This window comes from Alosa pseudoharengus, unplaced genomic scaffold (genome assembly GCF_046254945.1).
Source record: "Alosa pseudoharengus isolate Yale_2024_CS ecotype anadromous, Long Island Sound unplaced genomic scaffold, YU_APseudo_1.1 YU_APseudo_1.1_scf_18, whole genome shotgun sequence".
Classification (NCBI taxonomy): Eukaryota; Metazoa; Chordata; class Actinopteri; order Clupeiformes; family Clupeidae; genus Alosa; species Alosa pseudoharengus.
This window is the reverse complement of record NW_027468650.1, coordinates 22,345,716-22,360,120: the sequence shown is the minus strand read 5'-3', so window position 1 is coordinate 22,360,120 and position 14,405 is coordinate 22,345,716. Positions and strand designations below refer to the sequence as shown.

Here is a 14,405-nt window from a genome sequence, read left to right as displayed (position 1 = left end):
GAGGAGTGAAATGAATGGGTGCAAGGCTACAGTAGTGGCATACACTAGTTAGCCTTTCTGACACATGGCTGGCATGTGTACATGGTCTGAATGGGAACATGTGAGTGTTCGGGGAGGGGAGGAGGAGGAATGCCATGCACTGTGTAATGATTAATGCAACAGGGCTGTCTCTGTGACTCCTGTCACAAAGCATTAGCTATCCGGGCCTCCTCATTTTGAGGAGGAAATTGGGTGGGGGGGATTTGGTGCAGAACAGGCAGGCGAGTGGTGAGAGCTTGGGCATAACGGAGAGGGCATAATGGAGGAACAAACCCATCCTCCAAACCCACCATCCACCCACCCATATATAACCACCACCACTACCAAATACCTCTGTCCCACTAGATGAGGAAGAGGGGCTAACACCAACATATGAGTGTGTGTGTCTGTGTGTGTGGGCGTATGTGTATGTGTATGTGTATGTGTATGTGTGTATGTGTGTGAGTGAGTGAGTGAGTGAGTGAGTGAGTGAGTGAGAGGGAGGGAGAGAGGTAGAAAGAGAGAGATTCGCTTTGGTTGGAATCCATTACAGTGATCAAACGCTCAAACGCCTTGTTTCATGTCTGATCCAGCCCTTTCCTTTTGAAAGAGAGAGAGTGTGTGAGAGAGAGATAGACATACAGAGAAAGAGAGAGAGAGAGAGAGAGAGAGAGAAGAAGCATTGGAGAGAGCTGAGCTTTGAAGACGTCTCTCCACAGAGTGCCTTGTGGTGCTCAGGCTCCTATGATGATGAGGATGGAGATGAAGCAGTCGAAGACGCTTGGAAAATGGAGAGCACCGGGACGTCAGGCAGGTTTGAAAATAACAGCCAGCAGAGAGGCAGCCATGATTCATTTCCTCCACGCCCACGAGCCGCCAATCAAACTTAAGCTGTCCTCCGTGCCTCTCCTCACTCCCTGCTAACCTTCCACTCTCTCCACTCTCCACCTCCGTCAACATTCCGTCACTTAGAGCTTCTCATTCTCCCTTTCTTTCTTTCTCTCTCTCACTCTCTCTCTCCCTCTTTCGCTCTCCCTCTTTCGCTCTCTCTCTCTCGCTCTCTCTCACTCTCTCTCTTTCTCTCTCTCGGTCTCTTTCTCTCTCTCGCTCGCTCTCTCTCTCTCTCTCCCGTAAATTCCGACACCTCTGGCTTTTGAGGTCCTGCGAAAGATTGCGACGCACCCCGCATGCAGCTGAAGGACGGAAAACAATCTCCCCCTCAGATGGGCTGACGCTCTAAAGGGACTCTGGGAGGAGAAAAACAGAACCTGGGCCCAGATGGGCCTGACAGCAGCGCCTAAACCTCTCGCTGCCTCCAGAAGACTGCTCTACTTCACACAGATTAGTTAGGAGGTGCATCACGCAGCACGACAGCATGGAATCCCCATTAGAATCCCTGTCAGCTACTGCAAGCATAAATCTATATCTGCCCGTACCCAAATTGAGCATTTCTACTAAATGCCAATGATGATAGGTAATGGCATATTGATGCTGAATCAGCACTCAACACACATTTCCTGGCTTCAGTAGTAAGCAGTCAAAATCTTGATTTCGCGTAACGCAATCTAATGACAAAACCGAAGGCCTACAGCATGAAAAGAAACACAGACTATGCCGTCCCCAAAAGTCTTAAGACAAGCACTGCACAACACATGCAATTCTCTCAAGTTGAGAGGCCTGCAAAATGATTAAATTACAAGCTGAGGTATGGCGTGTGCTTAGACAGGGGAAACCTATTGACTTCCACCTGGTGAGTGGCAATACTGAAAGAGGCCAGGCTCCCTGGGCACTGCGCTCTTCCTGGGTATTGTGGCTCCACTCCAACAAAAACAATGAGCTTTACAAACATATCTGTGCTTAACATCAGGGAATCACATCTAATCCCATTTGGGAAAGAGAGAGATAGAGACAGAGTGTTTGTGCGTGAGAGAGAGAGAGAGAGAGAGAGAGAGAGAGAGAGAGAGAGAGAGAGAGAAAGGCTGGGGGACTTCGCTGCATAGGTTGCTCTACTGTTAAATAAATCAGATGACAGGAGACCTTGCTTCCATCCTGCAGTGTTTAATCTTGAGATGAGAATAAATGAGAGCAAATACCTGCAGCTATGGTTATGCTTGTTCCAGAGCTGCTTCTCCAGGAGTCAGCCATTCAGACATAAGGCCTACAAATTCCTGCATCTACCATGAAGGGGTACTGTACATCTGGAGTAGAAGTTATGATTGCTTTAAAATGTCCCTGTGCAAAACAGAATAAAATCTGACCTGGGTTTGACTCCATGTGTTCTTGACCACACAACTAATTCTGTCCACCAACTACCATTCCCTCACTTGTCGTTTCCGACTGCAATAATTACATGTGTCTGTGTGTGCATATAGATGAGCTGCTCTCGGGTTTGTTGTGGTTTAGCCTCGCTCGCACCGAGTCTGTAATTTGCCGCACTCATCTGCGGAATTTACTCTCCATTCCGGTCCAACACATCATTTCCCTGTCCTCTGTGGATCACAGCGCTGACAGCAAAACACGTCCCTCCTTCGCTTTTGTTTTCCCTCCCTCACTGCACTTGGTGTGCAATTAGTCTACGTGCTACAGGTGACAGAACTCCATGCGTACTTGGGCTGTGGCAATGTATAAGATACCTGATTTACTGAACAAAATGTCTTAAAATGGGCTTTGGGTGGAAAGTGTCTGTTTCAGTAGAGGTTGTGTAAACATTCCTCTGTCTCAGTAAAGGCTGGGCAATGCAGAGAAAGTGTATTATTGCTGTGAGCGATGACCTCTTACTGGTGTAAATATACAATGCCAATATGTTCAATCAATGTCATCTCTACAATATGGCTGTTTCTAGCCTTCAATCCAATGCTTCCTCCCAGATCAGACTCTCCCAACCAGATAGAACCACCAACTACCAAGTGCCCTCACTGTTGTTTCTGTCTAAAACTCACTGCTGTAGGCATTGTATTGATTGGGTACATAACATATAGCCATATAAATAAACCTATAATAAATAATGTTTCAACAGCAGTGACATTAATTCATGTTCTTTCAAGTAGATGATTGCATACAGTAGACAGCTATGTGAGCTATGTTCAACAGGTAATTGGGTGACATAAGGTCATATCGTTCAAGATGCATTTACATCCATTGAATGTTGACTAACCTTGAGTTCATCCCAAAGATCCAGAGAACCCTATGTATTGATTTAGTAGCATTAGCATGCTTTTTACTGTATACTATTAAAAGAACACATTCAAAATGGAGAACATGGCATCAAGACATTTGTCATTCTGTGTGTTCTATCTTATGAATTGCTAATGGTATGCTTTCAAAGTCTTAGCAGGATGTGCTATTAAATGTATTCCACAGAGTGCTACGACACAGGAAATGAAAGCATCAGGTTAAAGAGAAGCAGAGACGACGCGTTTCTTTCGGCAACACGCTGAGAAGGTTCCACAACAGCTCCCTGAGGGAACGATGTCACAGGGCCACACGCCAAATCAGGCAGGATGCAGTGATGTCATCGGTTTCCTGTTTGGTGTGAAGTAGTATTCCACGTGGACTCAATCAGGGAGAGCCCCACTCTGGAAGGGGAGGGGTGTGTGTGTGCACTGGAGAATGGGAATGGATCTACTTGTGTGTGTGTGTGTGTGTGTGTGTGTGTGTGTGTGTGTGTGTATGTATGTGTGTGTGTGTGTGTGTGTGCACATGTGACACACACATTTCTGTGGGTTTCTGTGTGTTCAACACTGACAGAATGGGCTTAAAAACCTCCGGTTCAGCCGACAATACCACATTCTTTAAAGCGCACAACTGAGAGCTGAGGTTCATGAGATCATGCGACGTGTTTACACACCAACTGCAACTCTCCTCAGATCATCTGTGCGGCATGTGGGGGAGAGGGAGGGGGGGAGGTCAGGGACAATGAGCTGTGTGTTTTACCACCTCCAGCCCAACTAGATCACATTACAAAACATACCGACTAAGGGAACACAGGAGTTCTAGCCTGAAGGGGTAACTCTTGTTCATGGCAGTTAGAGCCGTTGTCTTTTGTTGAGATGAAAGGTGGTTGGCGGATTGATGTTGTTGTTGTCCTATGTGATCCTCAACAGACGCACTTCAAATAGACCTTTTCTCAAGGTTGAAAATGAAGCCTCCTCACTTTGCAGTGAAGCCGACTAGGAGGTGATTTATGCTCAGAGACACAACACAGACACCCTCATGTCAAAAGAGAAGGACTAATACTGAGTGGTTCTGAGTGGGAGGGGAGTACAGGCTAGAGCTGCTGCATCTTTTCGAGCCAGTCCAAGCTCATCGCCAAGCGAGGACACCGTGTGTTCTTAACAGAGCCGTAAAAGCATCAGCAGCATATCAAGCCCTGCAGTACATTAACCGCTCAGGCCTCAGAGATCCTCTACCGTGATAAATCAGCCACGCTTAAAATGAGATATGGCCGCTTCCCTCAAGGGGAGAGCGCGTCACTCACCCCTGACCTCCGTCTAGAGCATGCTCAGAAAAGCTTTAGAAAGGGGCGGGATGACATGTCAATATCTACATCCAGAAAAAAAAAGAGAGTGAGTCCTAGCCAGATAACAGGGATCGCTGGCTGACAGGAAGATGGCCTGTCGACAGTTTCAATTCTGACAGGCTTATCTGATCAGATACGTCCAGCATGTTGTGCACCACAGCACTGGGCTGTGTGCAGTATAAACACTGCCCCACCAAAGCATAACAGTGCGAGAAAAAGAAAAACATAATCAGCTGGATACTGTTCCTTTTTCTTTTTAACTACTCAGCACAGATGTGCCCAAAAATTTGGGAGCTAAATTCCACTAAAATGCCCTGTAAGAACAAGAGAGCCATGCAACAAAGGGAAAAGGTGATCGGCAGACAGTGACGAAAAGTGATAGTAATTATGGTGGTTGGCAGAGCAAGGGATGATGAGCAAAATAGGGAGAGGAGAGAGAGAGAGAGTGCAGTGAAGCCGACTAGGAGGTGATTTATGCTCAGAGACACAACACAGACACCCTCATGTCAAAAGAGAAGGACTAATACTGAGTGGTTCTGAGTGAGAGAGAGAGAGAGAGAGAGAGAGAGAGACTACTCAAATCCTGAGAGGTCCAATTGGAAGAAGGCCTTCATTCCACAAGGGTCGAAACTCATCCAAACGGCCCGGTTTTTTAACAGCCCTCAGTAGGAACAAACCCAGGTGCATCAGTAGGGTTTTTTACACCAGAGTGGGTAGGCCTATAGAGGTGCAATTATCGCATCACTTCAAAGTACTCAGAAACAGCCACATGGCCGCATAAATAGAGCAATTCATTAGCCGTCATTAAACAGCACGATGATCGAAATCATTAATTCTCCAGTGCTGTAATGGAATTTTTAGCAAGCGGCATCTCACATGCCATATCATTATGTGCCATTAATCATGCACCAGGTAATCTATATGGACTTTTTCCAGTGCTGGAAAACGCACAGGCTACATAAGAAAAGACGGCCTGATCAGTGGGGCAGAGCAGAGCGGCGCCGAGGAAGCCGAGCAGTGGGGATTAGGCCCCAGAAGCCACGCGTCGGCCCGGCAGAGGGACCGAGGGGCGCGGTTGCTCCGCTGGAACAGCTGATATTGCAATCAGCTCTGTGCTTGCGCCCGGTGGGGACACGGTGCCAGCTCTAACGAATGCCTGGCGCACGCGGCAGGCAGACGTGGCAAGCCGAGCGACGGGCCGGCCCGGTAGACTTCTCACAGCCCCCCCCTGCGGCTGCGTCACACTAAAAGTGCTGTTAATGGTATGCTTTAATGAAATAAGGGTCAGTGGGACTGCAAACGCCCTGATTCAATTAAGGCAAGTATAAAAGCTTTATCATGAAGAAATTTAAACATTTAATGTGTTCTGCCAATTAAGTTTTAGAACTGCTTTTTGATGTCATATCTGCATCCTTACAGAGGGAAAGTGCCATGACACTGAAAAACTCAGGGGAAATTACTTCATCAACTTGGAAGAAAATAAGGAACGGCTCCAAAGAAAAAAAAAAGAAAAAAAGAGAGAAAAACGCATATTACCTCTCCAACTTCTATGGAAGGAGCAGTCAGCCTGCTGTCAAAATGTCTTACGGCGTAAAGCCTCTTTTCAAATCCAGGGTTACTACATTGACCTGTAGCTGTGTAATACCCCTCAGCTTAAGCTCAAATCACCCGCACAGCATTTAACTAATAATAAAAGGCCCTACAACCTATCTCACTATCACTGTGGCTGTCTTACCACAAATGGTTTGTGCAATAACAGTGAATTGTGGTTATGATTGACCACATTTCATAGAGCAAACGAAGAAGTGAGAATATTTTCAAGATCTCAGCCTTTCCATAACTTGTCAATGTCAGTGGCGGTGGGGTTGCTGGGTCGGACACTGCCCTCTGTATCACTCTATCTAACCTGTGGTGGCGCCCTCACCCACCAGCTGGTGCCATTTTGAAGGGTTCTGAAGCACCGCCTCTCAGCTATGTCACTCTGTCAGCAGGTAAAGAAGCACTCCTTCCTAGTTGGCTCAGGCTTCCCATCTGTCCATGTGCTGCTGCGCGCGTTCTGTGGGCTCCACCTGCCCGTGACGGAGTGCGGCCGTGGGAAAAGAAAAGGCGAGATTGCTATCTCGTCACACTTGGCTGTGCTCCAAGACAACAAAACAAGGAGAAACTATCCGCTCCTTTGTCTAAGAAGACAGGCTTGGAGGCTTTGATTCCATGTTGTGCCTCACTCTTGTCTTGTTTTAGGCTTGCTGCTGAACCCTGACAAGCCCTCATCAACCACAGCGGAACAACACTCCAGTCGTCCCCACCCCCACCAGCATATACACATTCTTCCACGAGTGCTTTACATAACGGACCAAAGTACCAAACCACCTCTGGTTCCATTACTGGACAAAATGCATTCTGGTCAAGCAAGTCTATCCTGCTTTTGTACTGTCTTTTGGGGCAGCCGTGGCCTACTGGTTAGCACTTCGGACCTGTAACCGGAGAGTTGCCGGTTCGAACCCCGACCAGTAGGCACGGCTGAAGTGCCCTTGAGCAAGGCACCTAACCCCTCACTGCTCCTCGAGCGCCGCTGTTGATGCAGGCAGCTCACTGCCCTGGGATTAGTGTGTGCTTCACCTCACTATGTGTACACTGTGTGGTGAGTGTGTTTCACTAATTCACGGATTGGGATAAATGCAGACACCAAATTTCTCTCACGGGATCAAAAGAGTATATATACTTATACTCTTTATCTGGAAGTGTGGGAAACATCTTATCAGTTATTAGTTAGGCCTACTATTTGCATTCTGCTTTTTTGGCTCATGATTCATTTCAGTTTAATATATTTACAAATGTCTCAAAGTGTGTGTGTGTGTGTGTGTGTGTGTGTGTGTGTGTGTGTGTTTAATTTACATCCTTCACACCCTCTTTCCATGTTGAGACACATTCCTCTCCATAAACATTTTCCCTTGCATTTCCAGTGACGGACCTCACACCCCGATGCTTATTTGCATTTAGATGAGCTAGTTAACTCTGTGGCGCACCCCGTACCCCCATGGTGGTACGATCCAAATAAAATCCACTTTAACTGTTTAATTTCCAAAGAGCCCAGCCAGGCTTCACCACTCACCAGCCAAGACAGGGAGGGACAAAAAAAGAAAGGGAGAGAGAGAGAGAGAGAGAGAGAGAGCTTGGAGAAGAAAAGTTGTGATAAATCAATCCACATGGTGTTTCGCACAGTGAGTCACACAGACGGATGAGAGCGAGGTCTGAGCAGATGGAGGAATAAAAAGAGCTGCAAATCGAAGTTCACTGAGACTCTCCACCATCAAAGAGCAGCAGACTGAAAAACAAGAATTCTCTCCCTCTCTTGCTCTCATGGCAGAGAGAAACGTGGAGAAGCCACCGTGACACCTGAGGGAAAACCTTTCGATTACATTTGGGGTAATGGACCTCTGATATGCAGATATAGACCTGGTTTTGCAGCTCATCAAACAGGCAAGAACATGGAAAGCAGGGGAATTATGGAGGAAAATATAAATGTGAAAGCTGAGCCGGTCTCGATCGACATTTGCATAACTGCAAAGCACAAAGGAGAGATGAATTGGTTCCACCTACAGAACCTGCGTCCCCAGTGTCGCCACCCAAACCCTCCATCCCAACCCCCCCGGGCACGTCACTGTGGAGGCAATCACCTTAAGTAACTCACAAATCACCAAACAGTCCTCTTCATATACATTCCCCACAGAGAAACTATTGTTCTGGTTCTTACTGTGTACACACACACACACACACACACAGTACTTCCTGTAGAGAGGTTGCTTGTTTCCTCCCCCTCCCCCTCTTTTTGCTTCATGCCAGAGAGTACATCGTAAATCTGATTGCTGGTAATACAGGTTGATGCTTTTAAAGTGGCGATCCTATTCAGACCAGCCATGGAGACGTGAATAATCGATGACCACCACGCTGCCAGCACTTTGGGGACACTATGTTCCCTCCCTCCCTCTCCTGCTCTCTTCCTAAGGCTGTAAGTGGTAAGCTGGCAACGGGGCCCAAGTCGTTTTTAGCGGGGGCTCAATAAAGCCGTCGTACCGGATTCCGTTCAATCAAATGAAAACGCCAAGCGGAGATTCAATCAGCTCGGCACTCTGTTTGTCAACTGGGCCCGGGCACAGCATGTAGTGTATGCAGCCTAATACTGTACGCAGTCCACACTCAGACCCACCATTCAAACAGCAGCCTCTGATGAATACACCTGTGCCTCTCTGCATTTGGCACACAGGCACAGTGTCAGCTACGATCATACTCTTAGCAGAGAGAAATAGGGACTGGGAGCCACTGTGTGTGTGTATGTGTGTGTGTGTATGTGTGTGTGTGTTTGTGTGTGTGTGTGCGTGTGTGTGTGTGTGTGTATGTGTGTGTGTGTGTGTGTGTGTGTGTGCGTGTGTTTGTGTGTGTGTGTCGGTACACACACAGGTACAGCCATCAGCACTCACATCCCTGCACACGCACGAGTACACACACTTGCACACAGCGCAGGTGAGAGTAATGGGCCGAGCGCTGGCGTATTGGCACGGCATTGTTTTATTAACTCCACCGCCGCAGCAATAAAGGCGGCCCGGGTGGCGAGGTGGCCCGGCCGAACACGGTCCCCATCGCCCTGCCGCCCGCTCCAGGTGACTCACGCGTCCAATTGATTGGCGTCGCGGCAGACGCTCCAAAGACATTAGGCACAAGCACTAAAGGCTGACAAAAATAATGAAAAGACAGAGCGAGAAGAGAAGAGGAGATGGAGAGAGAGAGAGAGAGAGAGAGAGAGCGAGGGAGGAAGACAAAGAGGGGAGAGATAAAAGGAGGGAGAGTGAGCAGAGGCAGGCGGGCAGACAGACGGTCGGTCGGGACGTGGCAGAGGAATGTGGCTGGCGTGGGTGGCCTTGCATAAGGGGTGACAGCTCATCATGGGGCTGAGTAATAATATGGTGACAAGGAGGCCATTATGAGCAAGGGCCGCACGGAGGAAAGGTCGCACGCTCTCCGACAGGGATGAGACGAGAGAGGAGGGGAGAAGAGGGGAGAGGAGAGGAGAGGAGAGGAGAGGAGAGGAGAGGGGAAGGGGTCTCACCTGATCTTAGCGCTCAGCAAGGGGCTAATGAGGGGATGACGTGTGTGTGTTTATGTGTGTCTGTGTGTGTGTCTGTTTCTCTGTCTGTCTGTCTGAAAGAGAGGGAGCAACAGGAGGTCACAAAATGCTTCTGTAGTTCTCTCCCTCTCTCTCTCGACAAACACTTGTAAGCAGGGACTTTTCACAAAGGGCCCTGACGACAACACATTGTGTCTTCGCCTGTTACCATGGTGATGCCTCCCTGTCATCCTAGACAAGTAGTTTCTTAGCAGCTTAGGTCTGTAATGCCCTGCACAGTGGAAAAGGCACCTGTTCCTCTCTCTCTCTCTCTCTCTCTCTCTCTCTATCTTCTATCTCACACACACATACACACACACAGCAGGACCTAGCTGATCCTGTGTGTGACTGATGCTGGTGTTGAGAGCAGGCCTGATACCCCCCCCCCCAGGTGAGCTTTCACAAGCCGTTTAGAGTCCCAGTGGGGAGTGAGCGGGCTGCAGGTCAGGGGCAAATTAACCCCCCCACTCCAAAATCCACTCCTCGCCAACAACAGCCCCACCTCTTCATATCAGCCCCTGCTAATTAAGATAATAGACTCTGGAGCATATTCACTAGTTTAATTACCCCGGGCTCCAGGGGGTGGGTGGGACACCGCTGATACCTGTCAATCACGCCGGATGCTAAAGCACACTATCGCTAAATGAAGAGGAGGAGAGGATCAGGATCAGCATGCTGGTGATTTATCTGGGCTGGAGAGGAGGAGTGAGCCAGGGAGGGAGGGAGAGAGAGAGAAAGAGTGCCGCCGCAGGGAGTGGATTTTGGTCTGGATTGGCGTCGGAGAGAGGGATGGAGAGACGGAGAGATGGAGCGCGGGAAGGAGGTGACCTTGACAGGCATTTACTCAACCTGCTGGCCACCCACACTCACAGCACGGCCACTGGCTACAGCTCGATCGTGCTCTCTCTCTCTCTCTGATTGTCACTCTACTCCTCTTTTTTACACACTCACACTGCCCAACACAGTAGCACATAAACACTCTCTCCTAGTCTGTCTGCCTGTCACTCTGAAAAACACACACACACACACACACACACACACACACACAAAAACAAACAAGCAAGCACATAAAACACATAAGATACACTCACACACACACACAAACAATGAGTGAAATAACATCTACCTCTCTTAATGCCAAACATCGGCGGCTACAATTTGTCTTCCGACTGAGCGGACCTTCCTCTCCTGATCGCCAGCATCTGATTCTTCTTTTTGTTTGAGGTCCCTTTGTTACACAAGCAACTGCAGTGTAGAGCAGGTTTATCTGAGTACGCAGATAAGCCTGCTCTACACTGCAGTTGGTCAGTCTTGGCCATCCTAGCTTTAACATCCTACCCTTAGGTGAGTCCAGCTCTCCAGCTATACCAGGGCGTTTGAGCCTCTGCATGTTGAGCGCCAGCGTCGCTCTTGGGCGCTGTGACAAGCATGAAAGCCTCTCCTGTGATGATTAAGAGCACACATGGGCCTCAGCCTGTGCTGTGTGTGTCTGTGGCATGTGGAGATTGTGTGTGTGTGTGTGTGTGTGTGTGTCTGTGTGTGCGTATGTGTATATGTGTGTGTGTAAAGAGACATGGGCACAGGCAACTGTTCCTGCATTCCTTTAACTACAGATGGAGAGATATTGTGTGTGTGTGTGTGTGAGTGCCTGTGTGTGTGTGTGTGTGTGTGTGTGTGTGTTTGTGTGCGTGCGTCGGATGGAGCAGGGAAGGGAAAGAGAGACACGAAGCGGGAGCACGCGAGAGGAAGCGGAGGGAAGGGAGAATGATGCGGTAGGCTGCAGCTCCGTCATAAGTCACGCGAGTAGCCCGCACTCTGCCACGGACAGCCTGAGACGGATGCAGCCAATTAGCACTGGAGACAGAACACTGCTCACCTCCCCACCACCACACAGGACAGAGAGAGGGACGGGGAGAGAGAGAGAGAGAGAGAGAGAGAGAGAGAGAGAGAGAGAGAGAGAGAGAGAGAGAGGGAGGGAGAGATGTGGGCCTCCGATAGAGATAAAGTGAGTAATGTTACATAGATGACTGGAGGGAATCAAGGGGTGAAGATAAAAGGAAAATGAAAGCAGTGATGAACCAGGTAGCATTATGTGGCCAAACTGACAAATGACCATTCCATATGCCTTCTGTCCCTCTCTTTATCTTTCCATACACACTCTCCCCCTCTCTCTCTCTACACACACACGCACACGCACACACAAAACCTCATACCCAAAGGCAGCTATCTGAGGCTGAGAGGGCCGAGTAGAATGAATATGCTGCTGCTCATACCTTGCAGGCTAGTGTAATAATAGTGGTGAGCTCTCCAGCAGCTCTTTGGCTCTGGACATGATCCCCCCCCCCCCACACACACACACACTCTCACCAGCCCCGTGCCCTGCCCCCTCCCCTTGCCTGCCTGACAACGCCTCATCTATTATTCAGCGGCTGAAATTTTTCCGACCTGTTGGATTATTTAAGCGTGGCACATATTTCTCCGGCCGCGCTCCCTCTGATCCCAAAATGTCACTTTTGGTCCTGCGCACGCTCCAAAGGACTGACGGCTGACACACACACACACACACAAAACAGGAGTAAGAGAGGGCCCATGGGATAGCAGGACACACACACACACACACACACACACACACCACTCAGACACACACACACACACCACTCAGACACACTGACACAAAGTAGCAGCAGAGCAGGGAGGGCTGGGTGTGTGTCTGGGAGGGTCGAGTACTGAATGAGCAAATGCCAGAGGGCAGACACACACAGGGTACACAGACATCCACTGCCTCAGCCATGATGAGGTGTGTGTGTGTGTTTCTGTGTGCACACATAATTTAGTATGTGTGTATGTGTGTGCCTGTCTCTGTGCGTGCGTGTGTGTGTGTGTGATAGAGAGCCAGACACAGTGCACTGCAGTCAAGCCAGCATTCAATCTGATATCAATCTTTAAAGAGCCGGGGCAGTGGCAGACATTTCTGCTGGTGTGGACCTGAAGGGGCTGAAAAGCGCTGATACTGAAGGTCTGCCCCCCAGATCTCCAGACAGCACAGCAACAGGACAGCAACCGCACGCAACACTACAAATACACCCCCCCCACCCCCCTGCCAACATGCCCTATTAACCCAACAATGACTCCAACACACAAAAACACATATGATGGCCAAACCACAGATAAGGATCAATCAAAAGAAAGAAAAGGCGATGGGCTACCCTACACAAGTAATAAAAAGATGTCCAATAGAAGGATTCCAAAGAACTGCAGTGAGATGTGCTGCTGCTCTGTCTCCACTCTCTCTGGATGGGAGGCCAGCCGTGCCACTGTTAGCGTGTCATAAGCCTGGAGATTGAAATTCTCCCCACTTCACTTCCTCTTTGCCTAATGGAGGTGAGTGGAATGATTGATCATTCAGTTATGGCAAGCAGCGCAACACTCACTGCCTCCCTCTCTCTTTCTCTCTCTCTCTCTTTCACTCCTTCTACTTCCCTCTCTCCCTCCAAATACTTGTCTCGAGCTTCCTCTTCCTTGGGAGTTGATACATACAACTGTGCAAGTATGCGGGCCTTCAGGAGCGACAAAGGGAGAAATGGAGAGAGAAAGAAAGAAAAGAGGAGTGAGGAAGGAAAATCAGGGCAACAGTCTCCATGGCAACAGACAAGAGTTGCCCTCCGCTCTCCTCCACCCAGGTGGGGATGGGCTCATCGAAGGCTTCAGAACTGAAGGTGAAACCAATCCAGCGGCCCAGGGAACCAGCCTCTGCAGTGAGTGCTGCTGACTCTGAGGCTCCATGTGTCAGGCAACCACTCATCATCCACATTTTAGAATGATCAATCTACAGTAACGTTATTGCACGACTGATACGAATGATAATGCAAACCATAGTAGGGTTTAATGAACTGCATTTGTCTTCCGATGTGGCTAATAATGTGCAGTCAAGTGCACTGTAGTGTGAAAAAATAATTTTGAGCCTGTGCAGAATGTTGTGATTTTTCATGCATTGCATTTTCATATTGACACTGAATTAGCATGTGTACTTATGTACTGGGGTGTGAACATGCTGGTGTGTGTGTGTGCGTGTGGAGACCGATGCAGATCTGCTATATCACTCATGTGCATATGTTCCTGCAGCCTGCTGGCCGTGGCACTGAATGGGGCAGCAGGATTTCCTGTGAGCTGCGCTCGGGCCAGATCCCTTCTAATCTGTAAATCTGCAGTAGACAGAGTCTGCCTCGCTCTCCAACATAAAGCCTTGCATTAAGCTTAGCCTGGACCGTGTTGGGGTGTGTGTATGTGTGTGTGTATGTGTGTGTGTGTGTGTGTGTGTGTGTGTGTGTGTGTGTGTGTGTGTGGGGGTTGTGTGTGTAGCGGGGCTGTTTATATTTCTGCACTTCTCACACGTTAAAAAATGCCACATGGCTGTGTGTTTAAGTACCAGGGGCTGAGGTGAGGCGCTCCTCGAGGCGGCCTTCCTAGGGTAGGGTTCACGGGTATGCCGTAAGCGAGGAAAGGGAGGAGGTGGTGGTGGTGGTGGTGGGGGGGGGGGGGCTGGGGGTAAAGGAGGAGTGGAGGGAGGGGGGGGGGGTGACGTTTAATCAGGTTAATGGAGGAGCAGGGATCAGAAGAGGTCTGCGTGTTCCTGTGCTTACAGGACTCAAGATTTGTTTGAGGGGGAGGCGGAGACGGAGTGAGGCGGGGGGGGGGCTTGGGCTATCA

The 14,405-nt window shown here is 49.1% G+C and overlaps 1 protein-coding gene across 9 annotated transcripts in view; it reads right to left on the bottom strand.

Annotated features, from left to right (window-relative positions):
- dip2ca (disco-interacting protein 2 homolog Ca) overlaps window positions 1–14,405 on the bottom strand; it is an 89,332-nt gene that overhangs the window by 52,547 nt on the left and 22,380 nt on the right. The gene's annotated exons all lie outside the window — the stretch shown is intronic.